The following is an 8,741-nucleotide window of genomic DNA, read 5'->3' on the forward strand; positions in this document are numbered from 1 at the left end:
CTCTACCTAGGCTAAAACCTTCATTGTTCTAAAGTTGCCATATATCCAGGAAAAACCAGGCTTGTCCTGGGTAGCATAGTTACCAGCATTCCTCAGATCAAAATAGGGACATTCTATTCTACATTAGTATCACTGCTGTGACAAAGCTCCTCCCCCCTCATTAAGAATTTTATTAAAGCTTTTCATGGTCTCACGTTTTCCCCCAGTCCAACTCACAGAAGGATTTGTTGTTGTTGTTGTTTAGTCGTTTAGTCGTGTCTGACTCTTCATGACCCCATGGACCAGAACACGCCAGGCACTCCTGTCTTCCACTGCCTCTCGCAGTTTGGTTATGCTGGTAGCTTCGAGAACACTGTCCAACCATCTCGTCCTCTGACGTCCCCTTCTCCTTGTGCCCTCAATCTTTCCCAACATCAGGGTCTTTTCCAGGGAGTCTTCTCTTCTCATGAGGTGGCCAAAGTATTGGAGTCTCAGCTTCAGGATCTATCCTTCCTCACAACAATCCTGCACTACAGCACTTAGGGATGATGAATAGGCATGCGGCTAGCTCGGCAGTCAGGTGGGATGTTGACTGAGACCTCTCTGCCCAGCAACTTTACTGCCAGCGCCACCTTTGATGTCTTTGGAATCATCTACCGCGCATCCTCCTCCATGAGATTGACCACACGCAGGTGGGGAAATTGGGACATTCCAGGATCCAATCAGAAGTTGGGATGGGATTTCTTTCAAATCAGAACTAGTGAAGGCGGTGAAGGTCCTGTGTGAGTGTCTGGAGGTGGTTGGAGGATGGATGGCAGCTAACAGATTGAGGTTGAATCCTGACAAGACAGAAATACTGTTTTGGGGAGACAGGAGGCAGGCAGGTGTGGAGGACTCCCTGGTCCTGAATGGTTTCACTGTGCCCCTGAAGGACCAGGTGCACAGCCTGGGAGTCATTCTGGGCTCATGGTTGTCCATGGAGGCACAGGTCAACTCTGTGTCCAGGGCAACTGTTTATCAGCTCCATTTGGTACGCAGGCTGAGACCCTACCTGCCTGCGGACTGTCTCGCCAGAGTGGTGCATGCTCTAGTTATCTCTCACTTGGACTACTGCAATGTGCTCTATGTGGGGCTACATTTCAAGGTGACCCATAAACTACAACTAATCCAGAATGTGGCAGCTAGACAGGTGACTGGGAGAGCCCACAGAGACCACATAACACTGGTCTTGAAAGACCTACACTGGCTCCCAGTATGTTTTCGAGCACAGTTCAAAGTGTTGGTGCTGACCTTTAAAGCCCTAAATGGCCTCAGTCCTGTATACCTGAAGGAGCATCTCCACCACCATCGTTCTGCCCAGACATTGAGGTCCAGTGCTGAGGGACTTCTGGCCGTTCCCTTGCTGTGAGAAGCCAAGTTACAGAGAACCAGGCAGAGGGCCTTCTCAGTAGTGGAACCCGCCCTGTGGAATGTCTTCCCACCAAATGTCAAAGAGAAAAACAACTACCAGACTTTTAGAAGACATCTGAAGGAAGCCCTGTTTAGGGAAGCTTTTAATGTTTAATAGACTACTGTATTTTAATATTCTGTTGGAAGCTGCCCAGAGTGGCTGAGGAAACCCAGCCAGATGTGCGGGGTATAAATAAATTCTTATTCTTATTCTTATTCTTATTCTTATACTATTTCTGAGACATTCCTGGCAAATTGGGACACTTGGAGGGTATGGGATGGAAGAGTATCCATGTCTACTGACACCTCCAACTTTTGTTTTGATAGAATGCAGTCTCCTGTCACATGCATTACAATGGCCACATTTCCATTTTGCTCTGCCCACCCTAAACACGTGGACCATGAAGATTGTTAAAAACTCCTAACCAGTCCCAGGTGATGCCATCTTAAAGGTAAAGGGACCCCTGACCATTAGGTCCAGTCGTGATGGACTCTGGGGTTGCAGCGCTCATCTTGCTTTATTGGCCGAGGGAGCCGGCATACAGCTTCTGGGTCATGTGGCCAGCATGACTAAGCCGCTTCTGGCGAACCAGAGCAGCACATGGAACCACCGTTTACCTTCCCGCTGGAGCGGAACCTATTTATCTACTTGCACTTTGACATGCTTTTGAACTGCTAGGTTGGCCCAGCGACTCTGGGTGGCTGCCAACATATATAAAAACATAATAAAATATTAACATTAAAATGCTTCTCTATACAGGGCTGCCTTCAGATGTATTCTAAAGGTTACATAGTTACTCATCTCCTTGACATGATAGGAGCGTGTTACACAGGGTGGGCACCATCATCGAGAAGGCCTTCTGCCTGGTTCCCTGAAGCTTCACTTCTCTGAGTGAGGGAACCACCAGAAGGCCCTCAGTGCTGGCTTTAAAGGTCAGCACCAACACTTTGAATTGTACTCAGAAACATACTGGGAGCCAATGTAGGTCTTTCAAGACCGGTGTTATATGGTTCTTGTTACAACCACATCATTCATCATCACCATCATCTCATCATCATCATTTCATCATCAACCTTATGTTTATTATTAAAATCCTTAGTGTCCCTCCACCACTCTTTTACCTTCATTTTCTTTTAAGTGTCCTCCATCCTTGTTTTACTCAAATCTCTGCCGTTGTTAAAAACAAACACTTCCATTACTTTCAATGTCCCAATCTTCCTACTGTACCAAAATGTTTCACTTCCATTCCTCAGCTGCCTCATGTGTGTGAGAGACAATTGCTGTGGAGCCCCCAAACATTTTATAGGACCAAATGCTTACTTAGCCTGCTTTGCTTTTTATATACCACTTTATTTACCTGCTCTGAGTGAGGAAACATAACGGAACCTAGTGAAATTATGCGTCTCTTAGTAAGGGGGACCAGCTGCAGCAGCAGTCCCCCTTTTTGTGTAACAAAGGGAGAATTTTAAAAGCCAGGCAGGAAGAAAAAAAGAGTGAAACACATAATGATGTGTGTGCAAAGGAGGCTGCAGAATAAGACAAAGGAGAAGGGGTGGAAATGAGAGATCTGTCTGCAAGGAAGAGTTGAGGTAAGAAAAGAGCAATAGAGGAAAAGGAAGAGCAGCTGAAAACAGGTGTAAGGGGGGTTGTGAAAATGGAAGGCGTAGCAGGCCTGGGGGCATAGTGAATCAAAAGCAGGAGCATGAAAGAGGCTGCAGAAGAGGAGGGGTTGGTGGCTTTATATATTGGAGAAAGGTGGAAAGAAGCCTTTGTAGTTGCAGTGTGAGGGAGGAAGTTACCACAGGCTGGTTTATCTCTGTAAGAATCAGAACTTACAGGGTTAAACAGTTCTGTGTGACGTCTCACATTCTGAGGCGTGGTTATGTTCACATACGGGAATCTTTCTTTGTGTGTGAGTTTTCCTTTCGTTTTTGGCTGAGAGGCGAAAGGATGTCTGCTCTTTCGCCAGGCTGATTTATGATGTTTTTCTTCTCATTAAAAGACTGTTGGAGATTAGCAAGAAGCCTGCATTCAGTCTGATTTATTATCCACACACAAGGCAACAGTTTCTGTCGCTGCTAAGAACTCTGCTAAGGACTTTGCTAAGAGAGCTAAGGGAGCTCAAGTTTTCTGTCGGCACAGATGTCCATCGGCGCAGCAGAAGCGTACTGGGTGCCATCTTATCTAACAGGTTATGGGAAGCTAGCCAAGCTTTAGAAGCTGTTGCCATGTTGTGCCTGTGTGTGTGGGAGAAGCCAGTTGGAGCTCCTGCCTAATGTTTGAGGCAGCGAACCTCGCTGGGGAGGATCTCATCTTCAGGACCAGGTGCCAAAAGGAGCTGCTGTTACGTGTGTAGGCTCAGCCCCGGGGGAGAAGATGGCAGACGGCCAGGAGTCATACTCCGTCCCTTTCGAAAAGTTAAATGGGAGAAATTGGGAGGAGTGGTCCAGGAAGCTGAAGGCCTGGCTGGTAGCCAAGGGTCTGTGGGAGGTGGTCCGAGGGCCCCCACAGCAAGCTGCAGACGGAGCTGCAGCAGCAGATGTTGCAGCTGCCCAAGCCTCACAGAGGAGAAACCAGGAAGCCCTAGGAGCTATAGTGCTCAGTTTGGAGGGCTCACAGCTACCTTTGATGGAGGGTCTTGACAGTGCCCAGGCTGTTTGGCAGGAGCTGGAGAGGGTTTGCCGAGAAACCACAGTGGAAGCCAAAAGCCACGTCCCCAGATGCAGTACAGCCTCAAGGAGAGCTGCTGGCAAGGTTGGGGGGGGGGCAGAGAAGACCAAAGGCAAGTTTGCAAAGTTTTCCACTGGTCGCTTGTGTGACGAGCAGGAACGCCGTCTCAGAGAGGGCCGAGCTGGCGCAGAGAGCCCTGCCGGTTGCAGAGGGGGGGCCAAGCCAGCAGAAGGCACAGTTCAGGCTTTTTCCACTCGTCGTTGTTTTATCTGCGGGTCTGTTGACCATTTGCATCGTTCCTGTCCATGGAGAGCGAGAGAGGCTGGGCAGGATGTCTCCAAGGTCACTTCCCATGGCAGCCAGCCAGGTTTCCATGGCAGCCAGTCTAGGAGAGGAGGCCAGCATGGGAATGCGAAGGGAGGACGTGACAGAGGAAGTGAGAAGGACGGTTCTTCTTATCACCTTGCTGCTGCCTCCATGGCAACGCTGAGAGACAACTCCAGTGAGGGCAGCATGCTGTGTTGGGTCATCGACTCAGGAGCCAGCCACCACCTGATGCCAGCACCACCTAGTGGTGAAATGTGGAACTGCAGGGCTGTTTCAACTGGGAAAACAGTCACTCTTGCTGATGGCTCACAGAGACAATTAACCTCTGTTGGCAATGTGTTTGTTTCTTTTTTACAGGCAGAGCTGGAGGTCTACATTGTGCCAGGAATGAAATGTTGTTTTTTATCTGTATCTGCTCTTGTAAAGGAGGGTTATAAGGTTTGCTTTGAAAATGATGTCTGTTCTATTTCCAGTGGTGGGAAACAACTGGTCAGTGTTGCATGTCAAAACAACCTCTTTGTTCTGGAGACACCTCTGGAGGGTAAGGGGGATGCTGAGACAGCACAGGCGAAGTGTGCTAACGTTCCCACTCATGATTCGTGTGCTCACTTGTGGCACAGGAGAATGTCGCATAGCTGTTGGAAATATATCCAGAAGTTGCCCGAATGCACTGAAGGTTGCAAGTTGAAAGCATGTGATAAATTCCTGGATTGTAGGGCATGCAAAAGAGCAAAGGTAAAAAGGTGCAGTTATCCCAGATCGGAGAGGGTAACCACAAGGCCTTTTGAGCTTGTGCATACAGACCTTTGTGGACCCATGCCAAAGCTGAGTCTGGGCGGGGCCAGGTTTGTGCTCACGCTGACAGATGATTTTTCTAGGAACGGCTGGGTTTTCTCGCTGAAACAGAAAAGCAAGGCAGTGCAACTGATCAAAGACTGGGTTGTGGCAGTGGAACTAGTTTTCCACCAAGGTGCAGAGTTTTCAGAGTGACCGAGGTGGAGAGTTCACTGGGTCTGCTCTGCAGAGTTTCTTCCGTCAAAAGGGAATACGTCACAGGTTGACGGTTGCTGCTTCTCCTCAGGAGAATGGCATAGCAGAGCGCAGGAACAGAACGCTAGCTGAGGCAGCTGACGCTCTACTGTTTGACTCTGGTTTGCCTCAGAGTTTTTGGGCCGAAGCTTGGAAGACGGCCAACTTCACGTTGAACAGGTCCTATACCTCTGTTGTAGGCGACACACCCTACTTTCTGCTGCACCGGAAGAAACCCAAGGTTCATTTCTTCCATGTGTTTGGTTGCGAAGCTTGGGTGCTTGTGCCAAAGGCTCAACGAAAGAAAGGTGACCCGAGGTCCCAGAAAATGATCTTTTGTGGATTCGAGGCTGCAATAAAAGGGTGGAGGTTTGCCTATCCAGAAGGTGATCAGTCCAGGATTCTAGTCAGCAGAAGTGCTGAGTTCTGTGAGCAGAATGGTTGGTCAAGGATCCATGCGAATCCTGATGTTCTCTCAGAATGTCTGTCTGATTCTGATGAGGAGGGAGAATTAGAAGCTGAACCTGTTGATGAGGACCAGGTCTCTGACCAGGGTCAAGAACAGGGAGGGGCATCTCCACAGGTTGTTAAAAGAGAGCCCAAGAGTGAGCCTTCGTCTCCCGTTAGTAAAGTGCAGAAGGCCCGAAGACGCAGTAAGTCAGAGGGGGAGTCTTCTGGTGTCAGAGACACACTTGCTGGCCCCAGTGGGTCAGAGGGAGCACCTGAGACAGTGCTCAGACGTTCCGCACGCACCACAAAGGGGGTACCACCTGAGAGGTTTGAGGTCACCAGCATGTGGGTTGGTTTAGTGCAGTGCGAACCTGAGAGTTTTGAGGAGGTTCAACAGTTGCCTGAAACAGAAGTCAGGAAGTGGCAAGAGGCAATGGGAAAGGAGTTGAACTCAATGAGGTCTTTAGATGTGTGCTTGACCACGAAGCTGCCAGAGGGCAAGCAGGCCGTGAGCTGTGAACAGACAGATAGACAGGTGCAAGGCTTTGCCAAAGAGCTTGGTAAGAAGTTTAAGCTCAAAAACCTTGGTCCCGTTCAGGTTTATCTAGGCGTTAAGATAGACAGGTCTGAGAACAGGAGTTTCTTGCTCAGTCAGGAAGGCGAGATTGAGCAGTTGCTTGAGAAGTTCCGGATGTCTGACTGTGCAGGGGTCAGAATGCCCATGGAGTCCACCTCTGTGAAGGGTTGTGTTTGGGGTGAGTTATACTCACAGTTTCCCTCAGGATGCGAGACGAGAGGGGGTGTGAGGAGAATCAGAACTTACAGGGTTAAACAGTTCTGTGTGACATCTCACATTCTGAGGCGTGGTTATGTTCACATACAGGAATCTTTCTTTGTGAGTGAGTTTTCCTTTCGTTTTTGGCTGAGAGGTGAAAGGATGTCCGCTCTTTCGCCGGGCTGATTTATGATGTTTTTCTTCTCATTAAAAGACTGTTGGGGGAAAAAAAAGACTGTTGGAGATTAGCAAGAAGCCTGCATTCAGTCTGATTTATTATCCACACACAAGGCAACAGTTTCTGTCGCTGCTAAGAACTCTGCTAAGGACTTTGCTAAGAGAGCTAAGGGAGCTCAAGTTTCCTGTCGGCACAGACGTCCATCGGCACAGCAGAAGCGTACTGGGTGCCATCTTATCTAACAGGGTGGGTGGGTTTGTACAAAAGGAGGGAGTGATAGGACTTGGACATGGGTGTGAACATGAAAAAGGATTACCCTTATCTTCCATGAATTTGCCCATGGATGGCTAGTAAACCTGATGGATATGTTCTACATCTGTTGTTGGGGCAATATGGCTCTGAATGTCTGTCGCTGGGAAACAGTAGTGGAGAGCATGGTGTGGCCCTTAGCTTCTGCTTTCAGGCTATGCACAGGCATCTAGTTGGCCACTGTGAAAATAGTTTAGTTGAGCAGATGGCCTGATTCAAGAGACTGATGTAAGTTCTGGCCAGCTGAAGATTCTGGAAAATCTGCTTACAACAGCCAAACTCTTAATTAGCTCTAAATGCTGCCCACGCAGTGCACCTGCTGAAGAAGATTCTTTCCATAATGTACCTGCTGAAGAAGCGTGGTTTCATAATTTCATCTCATTCGAGCCAACTGCTCATGTGGCTGAGTGAAGGAAGCCAAAAGAGAAAACAGGTTGAGACACCATGGAGCCCTTTTATAATCTGATCCTGGGTTTGAGAACCCCTGGCCTGGGAGTCAAGTGCAGCCCCTACAGACCTATATACTACTTCATGTTTCATATTTCAAAGAAATCTCCAAGTGGCTTACAATATCAGAAAGACATCACTAAAAGTTAAAACAAATACTGTGCACCATGAAAGCTTACCACCCTACTTATTAAGAGGGGGATAGTGAATAAAATTCTAAAGCACAGTCCACTGGGGGCATTTGTAGCTGCCTACCAACCTTACTGTATGCTTGTGAAACAGGCGAACTAATGCCACTGTACTGGAAGAAGCAAAGATCATCAGTGTCGAAACAATGATTCTTCTACACCAACTTTGTTGGACTGGTCATGTTGTGAGGATGACTGATTATCATCTTCCAAAGCAACTCATTTCCAAACTTAAAAATAGAAAGCATAATGCCAGTCATCAACAAAATAGGTTTAAAGACTCTCTCAAGGCAAATCTTTCAAAAAAAAAAAAAAAAGGTAGTATAAACACCAACAATTGGGAAACACAGGCCTGCGAGCTCTCAAGTTGCAGAACAGCCTTTACCAAAGGTGTCATGGACTTTGAAGATGCTCGAACTAAGGACAAAAGGGAGAAATGTGCTAAGAGGAAGCCACGCTTGGCAAACCCTCACCATGATCAACTCCTCCCTGGAAACCTATGTCCTCACTTTGGAAGGGCATGTGGATCCAGAATTGGCCTCCATAGTCACTTACGGACCCGCTGTTAAAACCGTGTTTATGTAAAACAACCTTACTCGGCTACAAGGGGTCGCCAAAGAAGAAAACATGATGTTAAAAGGCAGGACGGGGTCCAGTGCTCCCAGGCTGCAACTCTGCAGAAGGCCACCTTAACCCAGCCAAAGCTTCAGGGAACTGGAAGTGACAGCATGAAGGCTTTGCCCTTGTTTGGTCCTCCTTGGGGCTGGAATGCGGAGAGGGAGCAGAAACGAAAGGAAAGGAAAAGAAAGGAAAGGAAGATAAGTTTTTCTGGCCAAGCTGGCAAAACCTTCACTGCATGAGCAGAGTCAAGCAATTGGAGAGGATCCTTAAGTTGGCACACAAGAGAAACAGAGAAGCAGAAATAGGAGAAATAAAGGG

Source organism: Podarcis cretensis, assembly GCF_951804945.1.
Source record: "Podarcis cretensis genome assembly, chromosome: 8".
Lineage (NCBI taxonomy): Eukaryota > Metazoa > Chordata > Lepidosauria > Squamata > Lacertidae > Podarcis > Podarcis cretensis.